Source organism: Bombina bombina, chromosome 2 (assembly GCF_027579735.1).
Source record: "Bombina bombina isolate aBomBom1 chromosome 2, aBomBom1.pri, whole genome shotgun sequence".
In the NCBI taxonomy this organism is placed as follows: Eukaryota; Metazoa; Chordata; class Amphibia; order Anura; family Bombinatoridae; genus Bombina; species Bombina bombina.
The window spans coordinates 925,287,981-925,300,197 of NC_069500.1; the positions used below are offsets into that span (position 1 = coordinate 925,287,981).

At 34.3% G+C, this 12,217-nt stretch overlaps 1 long non-coding RNA gene across 1 annotated transcript; it reads right to left on the reverse strand.

The window, feature by feature from the left end:
• Nucleotides 1–289: 289 nt before the first annotated feature.
• LOC128648112 (uncharacterized) lies at nucleotides 290–5,329 on the reverse strand. The gene is made up of 4 exons (XR_008400512.1): nucleotides 5,264–5,329; nucleotides 4,627–4,753; nucleotides 2,054–2,188; nucleotides 290–545 (listed from the first exon to the last, which is right to left on the reverse strand). It is a non-coding gene; the product is annotated as an uncharacterized LOC128648112 (long non-coding RNA).
• Between the last annotated feature and the right edge of the window lie 6,888 nt (nucleotides 5,330–12,217).

Below are 12,217 nucleotides of genomic sequence, written 5' to 3' on the forward strand. Positions count from 1 at the left end.
CCCTAAAACTGTTATCATGGATTGAGAAAAAAAAAATAATCATTTTTTTATCTTAAATTCTAAATTGAAACCTGGATGTCCGGTCTTTGATGCAGGTATTTATAAAACTCTGTACTTACTTTTTAAAAAGAGAGTGAAAGCAAAAATAATGGAAACATAAAATGTCTTTTTATTGAAAATATTTACATATATAATTCTTTGTTTTAAATAAAAACATATTTGCACTTAAACTTTAAACATTTAAATGGGGTTCATTCTTCTACAAAAATATTTTTCTAAATTATCTACATAATTTTCCAGAACATTTATTTAAAAAATGTAATGAAAAAAAGAAACAAATATTATTTTTTTTCAAATCTATGTGTTGACATTGATTTTCAGTTTTTTTTTGTTTTTTTTTAATCTGCATAAAGTTTTCAGCTTTAATAAATAAATTATTTGTATTATTTATCTTAGTTTTTCATGAAACATTTTCAGATTTCATTAAATCTCAATCTTCTTGTATTTTTGATGTTTTGTTTTAATGTTCTTCTAATCGTTCTTACCTGTAAAATAAATAAATATAAATAAATACCTGTACATGTATTTTACTACTTTTACCATTGTTATTTCCTTAAAGGGACATGGATCTCAATGTTTTTATTTCATGATTCAGATAGAGAATAACATTTTTTAAAGTTTCCCATTTACTTCTATTATCAAATTTGCTTAGTTCTCATGTTATTCTTTGTTAAAGAAATATCCATGTCTGCAGCACTACATGATAGGGAATAGTGCTGCCCTCTAGTGCTCTTGCTAATGTACAACATTGCTGCAAAACTGCTGCCATAGTGCTGCAGACACGTGCATGCTCCTGAACTTTCCAACAAAGGATAACAAGGAAACAAAGACTTTGATAATAGAAGTAAATTGGAAGGTTGTTTAAAATGGAATGTTCTATCTGAATCATGAAAGAAAAAAATTGGGTTTTATGTCCCTTTAAGTGATGGAAAACATATAAATACTGTACCACATAACTTACAGGGATCAGTGGTTTAGTTATTTGTCGCTAAAGGTTCACCAGATTTAGCTCATGTGTAAACACAGTAATCCTCTATCATGCAATATAAAAGAAACAACTTAAAATCACTTAGAAAATAAAAGGCCTATAGTTTCTATTAAAAATTGGTTTGATCAGATCACTGGACTGGAGATAAATATTTAAGTCCCTAAAGATTAGTTAAGTGGCACAAATATAACACCACACATAAAGGCATCTACTACAATGGCAGAATAGTGCAAAAGGAAAAGCAATTATCTGTCAACTATTTTTCAGAGTAATATTGGCTCTAAAGGTGACATTACCCCCCCCCCCCCGCTTCACACCAGTGATCTCACTTTTGAAATCAGATAATTGTTCCCCATTTTTTTAAATTGGAGATCAAAAGCCCAGGTTCTTTTTCTTCCCATGAGATAAATGGGATGAGAGTGCACAGTTGACTCTTCAAAAATAGTTTTTTTTAGTCTCTCTCTATCTGTCAGGTGACTGACAAAATAATGGCAAATACTAAAACATAAAATAGTAATAAACATAAATATTTCATAATGCCAGTGATTTCAGTAGTAACCCAGGGGAACTATTATTTTCACTACAGCAATACAAACATTGATATTTCTTAGTAACTGCTAAATATGTCAGTATGTGGGCATAGGTAAATAAATACAAAATAAATATATTTTAGTTATTTTTTTTTTTTTAAAAAGGGGGAGGCACAATTCTAAATACCTTCTTTGGAAAGGCAATTGATAAATAATGTGAAACCATTAGGGTCTGATTGCAAAGTGCACAAAAATGGCATGCATGGTGTTGTTTGTCATATGTGTTACTGACATTTTATAAAGCCATTTTGTTGCATTATACAATTGAAAGTACATAATCAGCTGAAAAACAACATATGATTTTATGGATAACCCATGGGAAAAAAACACTCAAGCTGGCATTTAAATGAAAAGGTGAAAAGATGTGAATTATCAAGAAATAGATCAGTAGTAAATATACATGTTAAATACTTACATTTCATGTGGCACAATGCTGCCTGTTTGTCACACTTTTAAAGCTTGACGTTTCTTCTTAATTGTAAAAATTATTTTGTTGACTTTTCTGGAATTTGGTTTGAGACAAATTTCTACTCCCGTCTTAATTGTAGCACTGCAACCAAAAAAAATATATATATATATATTTTTTATTTTTCTTTCTTGCTATAAATGTTTGTTACTTATGCATGTGCATATTACAATTTATGCAGAATGCAGCTAAATGAAAAGTGACACATGCTAAGTTTACAAAATAAATGTATTATTCAGTATAGTTAAGGGGACATGAAACTCAAAAATTTTCTTTCATGATTTAGGTAGAGCATTGAATTTTAAACAAGTTTCCAGTTTACTCCTATTATCAAATTTGTTTCATTCTCTTGGTATCATTTGTTGAAGGAGCAGCAACGCACTAATGGTTTCTAACTGAGCACATGGGTGAGCCAATGGCAAATTGAATATATATGCAGCCACCAATAAGCAGCTAGAACCTAGGTTCTTTGCTGCTTCGGTGCTTTCCTAGATAAACCTTTCAGCAAAGGATAACAAGAGAAGGAAGCAAATTAAATAATAGAAGTAAATTGGAAAGTTGTTTCAAATTGTATGCTCTGTCTAAATCATGAATGTCTAATTATGACTTTATTGTTCCTTTAATACACAGCACACTCACTCCATCAGTTTTATAAAATAATTTGACTGAGGATATATGTATATTATTTTTTTATTTCCTCTGTTACCTTTATATCAAAACATTAACAGTTTTTTTTTATATAGCAACACATTCATATCCTGTATAACAGCTATTGCTGAAGGCTGAGCAATTTTTGACAAGACATTATTTTGTCTTTTGTTGAGTAATGAGTGAGTTTTGGAACTTGAAATCATATACATTATAAGACTATATAAAATTATTTGTGTGTGTATAAGGAAACCCTTAAAGGGATGTTAGATAGTCTGTTTCATTGTTGTAATACAAAAAGCAATCATTGCCATATGTATTATTCGTCAATTTAAATTGAATTTACTGTATATTTATTATTTTACACTACATTTGTGCTTCCTGTCAAGTCTACAAGGAGGAGGAGACCTTTACAGGAAGTTTTATCTTAGCCTTATGTCATAAAACTTCTAGTCTAGTGAATAGACTAGATAAAAGGGAGTCAGATTTGCTCATGCCTAGAATTGACAGAATAAAATCTCTCTTAAAACACTGGGGGCAGGGGCTACACTGAGAATTTCTAAGTGCTAATTTTGCAAGAAAACCAGTAAGTTATTTGCTGTTTTTTTACACAATCTTTTTAGATTTATTTTGATTTAACATATTTTATCTTACCAAAGTAGCACTTTTTAATATCCCTTTATTGTTTTTTTAATTTAAACCAAGAAGGTAATTAATATTTATTTAAAGGTATTTATCCTACCTTTAAAAGTATATTTAAATTGAGTTATCGAAGCTCAGAACACTGTATTTAGTTATCAATACCTCAACTGCTACTTCCTCAATTTCACAAAATAGTAACATATTACCCAACCAAACAGGATGTTCATCACTAAGTGCTTTTTCTGGAAAGGAACAATCAAGCTTAAAGGGATAGGAAAGTCAAACTTAAACTTGCATGATGCAGATAGAGCATGTCATTTTAAGACACGTTACAATTCACTTTTTCAAATGTGCTTCGTTCTCTTAGTATCCCTTGTTAAAAAAATAATACGCACATATCATACACTAGTGGGAGCTGCTGCTAATTGGTGTCTGCACACATTTGTCTCTTGTGATTGGCTAAATAGATATTTTGAGCTTCCTGTCAGTAGTGCAATGCTGTCCCTTCAGCAATGGATAACAAGAGAATAAAGACAATTTGATAATATAATTAAATTGGAAAGTTATTTAAAATTGTATGTTCTATCTGAATCATAAAAGAAAATTTGGGGGTTTACTATCCCTTTAATTCTTTTAAATGAAGGATATGTATCTATTTTAAAGATGTGTATGCTGTATCAGAACAAGTAATATATGGATATTTTAATTCACAGACATTTTGTGAATAAACACTATAATTTCTAAAAGGTAATTTTAAATGTGTTGTAAAAAAATGAGAGGTGCTGGTAAAAATAAAAAAATAAAAATTACATAAAATATATATTGCATTGTATTGCTGTTTCATTGTTTCATATTGTTTTATTTTATTTCTCTATTGTTTAACTTCATTATTACATATACATTGAAACATATTTATTTCTATTGCAATCTAATTTGAATCCAAAGAAACTGAACATACACCTTTAAAAAAAATTCACAATATGTTTATCTTATCTCATTTGCTGCTACTAATTAAATTATCTTGTGCTCTGAACAAGCATCAATATAAAGAATGTTGCAGGGTCAGTATCTGAATACTGCATGATGCCCTCTATCCTTTCTGGGCAGTTGGAACCCCATACACACAATTCAATTACAAACACATTTCAACATTTTTCTAAGGCAACAAAATTAAACATTTTATGCAAAGCCAATTTGAGTTTAATGTCTCTTAAATTTTAGAAAACACTTACATTATTTCTGCACGTGGACAGTTGGTTGTTGCTGGAAACAGTTCTACTTTTGCTATAGATGCTAAATTAATTTTATCAGTTCCTCCATCTCTACACTTGCACCGGCCATTCCCAAATGGAGACATTCCTTAAAAAAGAAAAAAAGCAACACAATTATTTCATTGTTATAAAAAATAAATATTGTGTTTTTTATTGTTACAAAGTTTGTCTATTAGTTGTAACCAATATATGTTTCCTTAATGCTGTAGAATAATAAGGACATTGCAAGATAAAATAATGAACTGAAAAATGTATTTCAATTTACCACTTGTGATATATTATTTAGATATATGATTTAGATTTTTTTCTCAATTCAGCCTATTGTGTAATGACTTCTTTGTGTTTGTGTTACTGAATTATTTTCAATAAAGTTTTATGAATTCACCTACCTGTAGCACAGATTTAACACCTGCTATACATTATTATTAATAATAACAATAATATATCAGCATCTCAATTATGCTTTTTAAAGTCAGCTATAATGCTACACTTTGAATTACAGTATATATTTTTTTTCTTCATATACTAAAGTATTGAAAAATCATTGACATGAATGCTGTAAAATTAATCATTTCTATAATATACAAATGACTCTTACCTTGAACACATGCTCCAAATAAGAGCACTGAGCAGAATACGATGACAAATGTTCTGTCCATTGCTGGGTTTATGTCTGAAAATCAGTTTTCAAGTACCAGTGGTAACATCATTCCTTGGTGTGTGTATTTATATGATGTGACCACCCACTTCTTTACTGAGCAAGGACAGACACCTCCGTAAAATATCAGGGGAAGTCCCTTCATAATGATCATTGGGGCTTTCACAAACTGAATCTTGGCATTTTCAAGAAATGAATTATATTATTGTAATCCAAGTAAAAAGCAGACATGAAGATTCACTTATATGTTATGAAGCAACTTTGTTAAATGGACGTTTGCATTAATGAAGAGAATGCATTTTCAGAGCATTAGTAATCCTTGCAAAAAACTATATGTTAAACAATATCGCATGAACTTTTCATTTTTATTGTAAACAATTGTTTCTTTTTTAATCATCTAAAAGGGGAATTTTAAAATTGTACTAGAAAAATGCACATTCTTGTCCTCAATAAACAATGCTTGCTGCCACGGTCTTTCTCTATGAATAGCACGTCAGAAGTTCGTATCAGTCAGCTTGGTGGGAACTAAAAAAAAACTGCTAACAATGAATTAGATTAAAATGAATCAACATTTCTAGTATAGACTTCAGGTAAACTATATATATATCCGAAATTTCATGGGGATTTGCACTCTCACCTCTTAAGATACGAGCCAGGGTGTCAGGAACAGCAATATCCAATTCCAAGTAATAGATCCGCACTCGCTGGACTTTCAAAAAACAATAGTTTATTGTGTACAATGACGTTTTCTGGGAGCCAACTGTCCCCTTCATCAGACTGATGAGATGGACAGTTGACTCCCGAAACATCACTGTCACAATAAACTATTGTTTTCTGAAAGTCCAGCGAGTGCGGATCTATTACTTGGAAATATATATATACAAAAGTATGTTTGGATGGTACTTTTTCATATGTATCATAGAAAACAATTATATTCCACATTTTTGAGGAGACACATGACATTTTTTTTTTACTTGCAGAAATGATGTTGATCAAAGCTAAATATATAGTGAAGCATAGTTCCTCATGAACACGTTTCCTATGCACCAGAGTCCAGTAGCAGTGCGCTTTAAACCATTGTTTCCCAACCGCAGTCCTCAAGTACCCCCAACAGTCCAGGTTTTCATTATAGCTGAACCAGTGCACAGGTGAAATAATCAGCTGATGGGTGAGAGCAACTTTGTAACCATGGCGTTACTGCTCAGCTGATTACTTTACCTGTGCACTGGTTCAGCTATAATGAAAACCTGACCTGTTTGGGCTACTTGAGGACCGCGGTTGAGAAACACTGCTTTACACCACTCATGTGTCTCAGGCTTATGTACAGCATTTTGGACATGAAACCTGTTTCACGAAGCTCCCGATGCACTGTTCTTAAACTTTCATGATTCAGATAGGGCATGCAATTTTAAACAACTTTCTAATTTACTTTTATCCTCAAATTTCCTTTGTTCCCTTGGTGATATTTTTGAAAAGCTAAACCTAGGTAGGCTCAAACTGATTTCTAAACCATTGAAAACCGCCTCTTAGCTCAGAGTGTTTTTCAGATAGACAGTGTTAGTTCATGTGCATCATATAGATACCATCGTGCTCACTCCCGTGGAGTTATTTAGGAGTCTGCACTGATTGGCTACACTGCATGTCTGTCAAAAGCACTGAGATAAGGGGGAAGTCTGCAGAGGTTTATATGCAAGGTAATCACAGAGGTAAAACATATATTAATATAACTGTGTTAGTTATGCACACTGGGCGATGGTTAATAAAGGGATTATCTATCTTTTTTAAAAATAAAAATTCTGGTGTAGACTGTCCCTTTAATGCTGCTTCCAGAGGCTGTTTGGAACTCTATAGTGAGTAATGCAACATATGATAGATCACTTGTACTTGTTTGGTGCTTTAGCACCAAGTGGTGCTGCTTTGTGAGTTTGCCTTGTCTACCACTTGATGGCTGGGCAGTTGTTGCTGATAGACGCTTCCACTTCACAATAATAGCACTTATAGTTGACCGGGGCAGATCTAGTAGGGCAGAAATTTTACAAACTGAAAGGTGGCATCCTATGACAGTACCATGTTTAAAGTCACTGAGCTCTTCAATGTTATACTCAATTCACTGTGTTCTTATATAAAAATGTTGTTATAAGACAGTGCAACAAACAGTTCTCCAGCTAACGCTCAATAAAAAACACACTAGTAAATAAAAACATACAATAATATAAATTATCATATAGGCTAAATCTATGATATATAACAAAGTCAGTAAAATACTATTAAAATATTTAAATCACCTTATAACACTAGATTTATTTTTTTTAATCTGATAGTTTGAAAATACAAAATATTTATCAAAGTGTAATTATCAATATTATCTTTTTAATATTGAATGACACATCAGTTACAATAGTTTTCACAGTGAAACTTTGCAATGTTTGATCAGTTTTTATAAAGTATATATATATATATATATATATATATATTTATAAAGTATATAAGTATTAAAAGTATAAGATTTAGTATTATACATTTTTAAATTTTCAGGATTATTGCATTTTTAAAAAAAAAAAATTAAAAATTATATTAATAGCAATTTACTAAGGGTAAAATAGAAATAAAATTAAATATGGGAGGGGTTGATATTTATTATTAAACTTAGGCCTAGATTTAGAGTTCGGCGGTAGCCGTGAAAACCAGCGTTAGAGGCTCCTAACGCTGGTTTTGGCCGCCCGCTGGTATTTGGAGTCAGTGATTAAAGGGTCTAACGCTCACTTTTCAGCCGCGACTTTTCCATACTGCAGATCCCCTTACGTCAATTGCGTATCCTATCTTTTCAATGGGATCTTTCTAACGCCGGTATTTAGAGTCGTTTCTGAAGTGAGCGTTAGAGCTCTAACGACAAAACTCCAGCCGCCGGAAAATAGCAGGAGTTAAGAGCTTTCTGGGCTAACGCCGGTTCATAAAGCTCTTAACTACTGTACCCTAAAGTACACTAACACCCATAAACTACCTATGTACCCCTAAACCGAGGTCCCCCACATCGCCGCCACTCGATTAAAAATTTTTAACCCCTAATCTGCCGACCGCCACCTACGTTATACTTATGTACCCCTAATCTGCTGCCCCTAACCCCGCCGACCCCTGTATTACATTTATTAACCCCTAACCTGCCCCCCACAACGTCGCCGCCAGCTACTTACAATAATTAACCCCTAATCTGCCGACCGCAAAGCGCCGCCACCTACGTTATCCTTATGTACCCCTAATCTGCTGCCCCTAACACCGCCAACCCCTATATTATATTTATTAACCCCTAATCTGCCCCCCTCAACGTCGCCTCCACCTGCCTACACTTATTAACCCCTAATCTGCCGAGCGGACCTGAGCGCTACTATAATAAAGTTATTAACCCCTAATCCGCCTCACTAACCCTATCATAAATAGTATTAACCCCTAATTTGCCCTCCCTAACATCGCCGACACCTACCTTCAATTATTAACCCCTAATCTGACGACCGGAGCTCATCGCTACTATAATAAATGGATTAACCCCTAAAGCTAAGTCTAACCCTAACACTAACACCCCCCTAACTTAAATATAATTTAAATCTAACGAAATTAATTAACTCTTATTAAATAAATTATTACTATTTAAAGATAAATACTTACCTGTAAAATAAATCCTAATATAGCTACAATATAAATTATAATTACATTATAGCTATTTTAGGATTAATATTTATTTTACAGGCAACTTTGTAATTATTTTAACCAGGTACAATAGCTATTAAATAGTTAATAACTATTTAATAGTTACCTAGTTAAAATAATAACAAATTTACCTGTAAAATAAATCCTAACCTAAGATATAATTAAACCTAACACTACCCTATCAATAAATTAATTAAATAAACTACCTACAATTAACCTAACACTACACTATCAATAAATAAATTAAATACAATTGCTACAAATAACTACAATTACATAAACTAACTAAAGTACAAAAAATAAAAAAGAACTAAGTTACAAAAAATAAAAAAATATTTACAAACATAAGAACATTATTACAACAATTTTAAACTATTTACACCTACTCTAAGCCCCCTAATAAAATAACAAAGCCCCCCAAAATAATAAATGCCCTACCCTATTCTAAATTAAAAAAGTTAAAAGCTCTTTTACCTTACCAGCCCTGAACAGGGCCCTTTGCGGGGCATGCCCCAAGAATTTCAGCTCTTTTGCCTGTAAAAAAAACACATACAATACCCCCCCCCAACATTATAACCCACCACCCACATACCCCTAATCTAACCCAAACCCCCCTTAAATAAACCTAACACTAAGCCCCTGAAGATCTTCCTACCTTGTCTTCACCATCCAGGTATCACCGATCCGTCCTGGCTCCAACATCTTCATCCAACCCAAGCGGGGGTTGGCGATCCATCATCCGGTGGCTGAAGAGGTCCAGAAGAGGCTCCAAAGTCTTCCTCCTATCCAGCAAGAAGAGGACATCCGGACCGGCAAACATCTTCTCCAAGCGGCATCTTCGATCTTCTTGCATCCGGTGGAGCGGGTCCATCTTGAAGCAGGCGACGCGGATCCATCCTCTTCTTCCGTTGTCTCCCGACGAATGACGGTTTCTTTAAGGGACGTCATCCAAGATGGCGTCCCTTGAATTCCGATTGGCTGATAGGATTCTATCAGCCAATCGGAATTAAGGTAGGAAAATTCTGATTGGCTGATGGAATCAGCCAATCAGAATCAAGTTCAATCCTATTGGCTGATCCAATCAGCCAATCAGATTGAGCTCGCATTCTATTGGCTGATCGGAACAGGGACGCCATCTTGGATGACGTCCCTTAAAGGAACCGTCATTCGTCGGGAGACAACGGAAAAAGAGGATGGATCCGCGTCGCCTGCTTCAAGATGGACCCGCTCCGCACCGGATGCAAGAAGATCGAAGATGCCGCTTGGAGAAGATGTTTGCCGGTCCGGATGTCCTCTTCTTGCCGGATAGGATGAAGACTTTGGAGCCTCTTCTGGACCTCTTCAGCCACCGGATGATGGATCGCCAACCCCCGCTTGGGTTGGATGAAGATGTTGGAGCCAGGACGGATCGGTGATACCTGGATGGTGAAGACAAGGTAGGAAGATCTTCAGGGGCTTAGTGTTAGGTTTATTTAAGGGGGGTTTGGGTTAGATTAGGGGTATGTGGGTGGTGGGTTTTAATGTTGGGGGGGGGTATTGTATGTTTTTTTTTACAGGCAAAAGAGCTGATTTTCTTGGGGCATGCCCCGCAAAGGGCCCTGTTCAGGGCTGGTAAGGTAAAAGAGCTTTTACATTTATTAATTTAGAATAGGGTAGGGCATTTTGTTATTTTGGGGGTCTTTGTTATTTTATTAGGGGGCTTAGAGTAGGTGTAATTAGTTTAAAATTGTTGTAATATTTTTCTTATGTTTGTAAATATTTTTTTATTTTTTGTAACTTAGTTCTTTTTTATTTTTTGTACTTTAGTTAGTTTATGTAATTGTAGTTATTTGTAGCAATTGTATTTAATTTATTTATTGATAGTGTAGTGTTAGGTTAATTGTAGGTAATTGTAGGTATTTTATTTAATTAATTTATTGATAGGGTAGTGTTAGGTTTAATTATAACTTAGGTTAGGATTTATTTTACAGGTAAATTTGTTATTATTTTAACTAGGTAACTATTAAATAGTTCTTAACTATTTAATAGCTATTGTACCTGGTTAAAATAATTACAAAGTTGCCTGTAAAATAAATATTAACCCTAAAATAGCTATAATATAATTATAATTTATATTGTAGCTATATTAGGATTTATTTTACAGGTAAGTATTTAGCTTTAAATAGGAATAAGTTATTTAATAAGAGTTAATTAATTTCGTTAGATGTAAATTATATTTAAGTTAGGGGGGTGTAAGTGTTAGGGTTAGACTTAGCTTTAGGGGTTAATCCATTTATTATAGTAGCGATGAGCTCCGGTCGGCAGATTAGGGGTTAATAATTGAAGTTAGGTGTCGGCGATGTTAGGGAGGGCAGATTAGGGGTTAATACTATTTATGATAGGGTTAGTGAGGCGGGTTAGGGGTTAATAACTTTATTATAGTAGCGGTGCGGTCCGCTCGGCAGATTAAGGGTTAATAAGTGTAGGCAGGTGTCGGCGACGTTGAGGGGGGCAGATTAGGGGTTAATAAATATAATATAGGGGTCGGCGATGTTAGGGCAGCTGATTAGGGGTACATAGGGATAACGTAGGTTGCGGCGGTTTACGGAGCGGCAGATTAGGGGTTAAAAAAAATATGCAGGGGTCAGCGATAGCGGGGGCGGCAGATTAGGGGTTAATACGTGTAAGGGTAGGGGTGTTTAGACTCGGGGTACATGTTAGGGTGTTAGGTGCAGACGTAGGAAGTGTTTTCCCATAGGAAACAATGGGGCTGCGTTAGGAGCTGAACGCAGCTTTTTTGCAGGTGTTAGGTTTTTTTTCAGCTCAAACAGCCCCATTGTTTCCTATGGGAGAATCGTGCACGAGCACGTTTTTGAGGCTGGCCGCGTCCGTAAGCAACTCTGGTATCGAGAGTTGCATTTGCGGTAAAAATGCTCTACGCTCCTTTTTTGGAGCCTAACGCAGCATTTGTTTGAACTCTCGATACCAGAGTTAAATTTATGGTGCGGCCAGAAAAAAGCCAGCGGAGCGTTAACAGCCCTTCTACCGCCAAACTCCAAATCTAGGCCTAAGTTTCTTTATGTGGCAGAACATTATGAAGAATCATTAGTAATAAAATGAGTACATATAATACAAATTATATAGGTTACATCTTCTGTAAAGTTTAGAGTGGGTCTGTGACAGGAGGAATCAGGTCATAGGTATGGTTGGGTA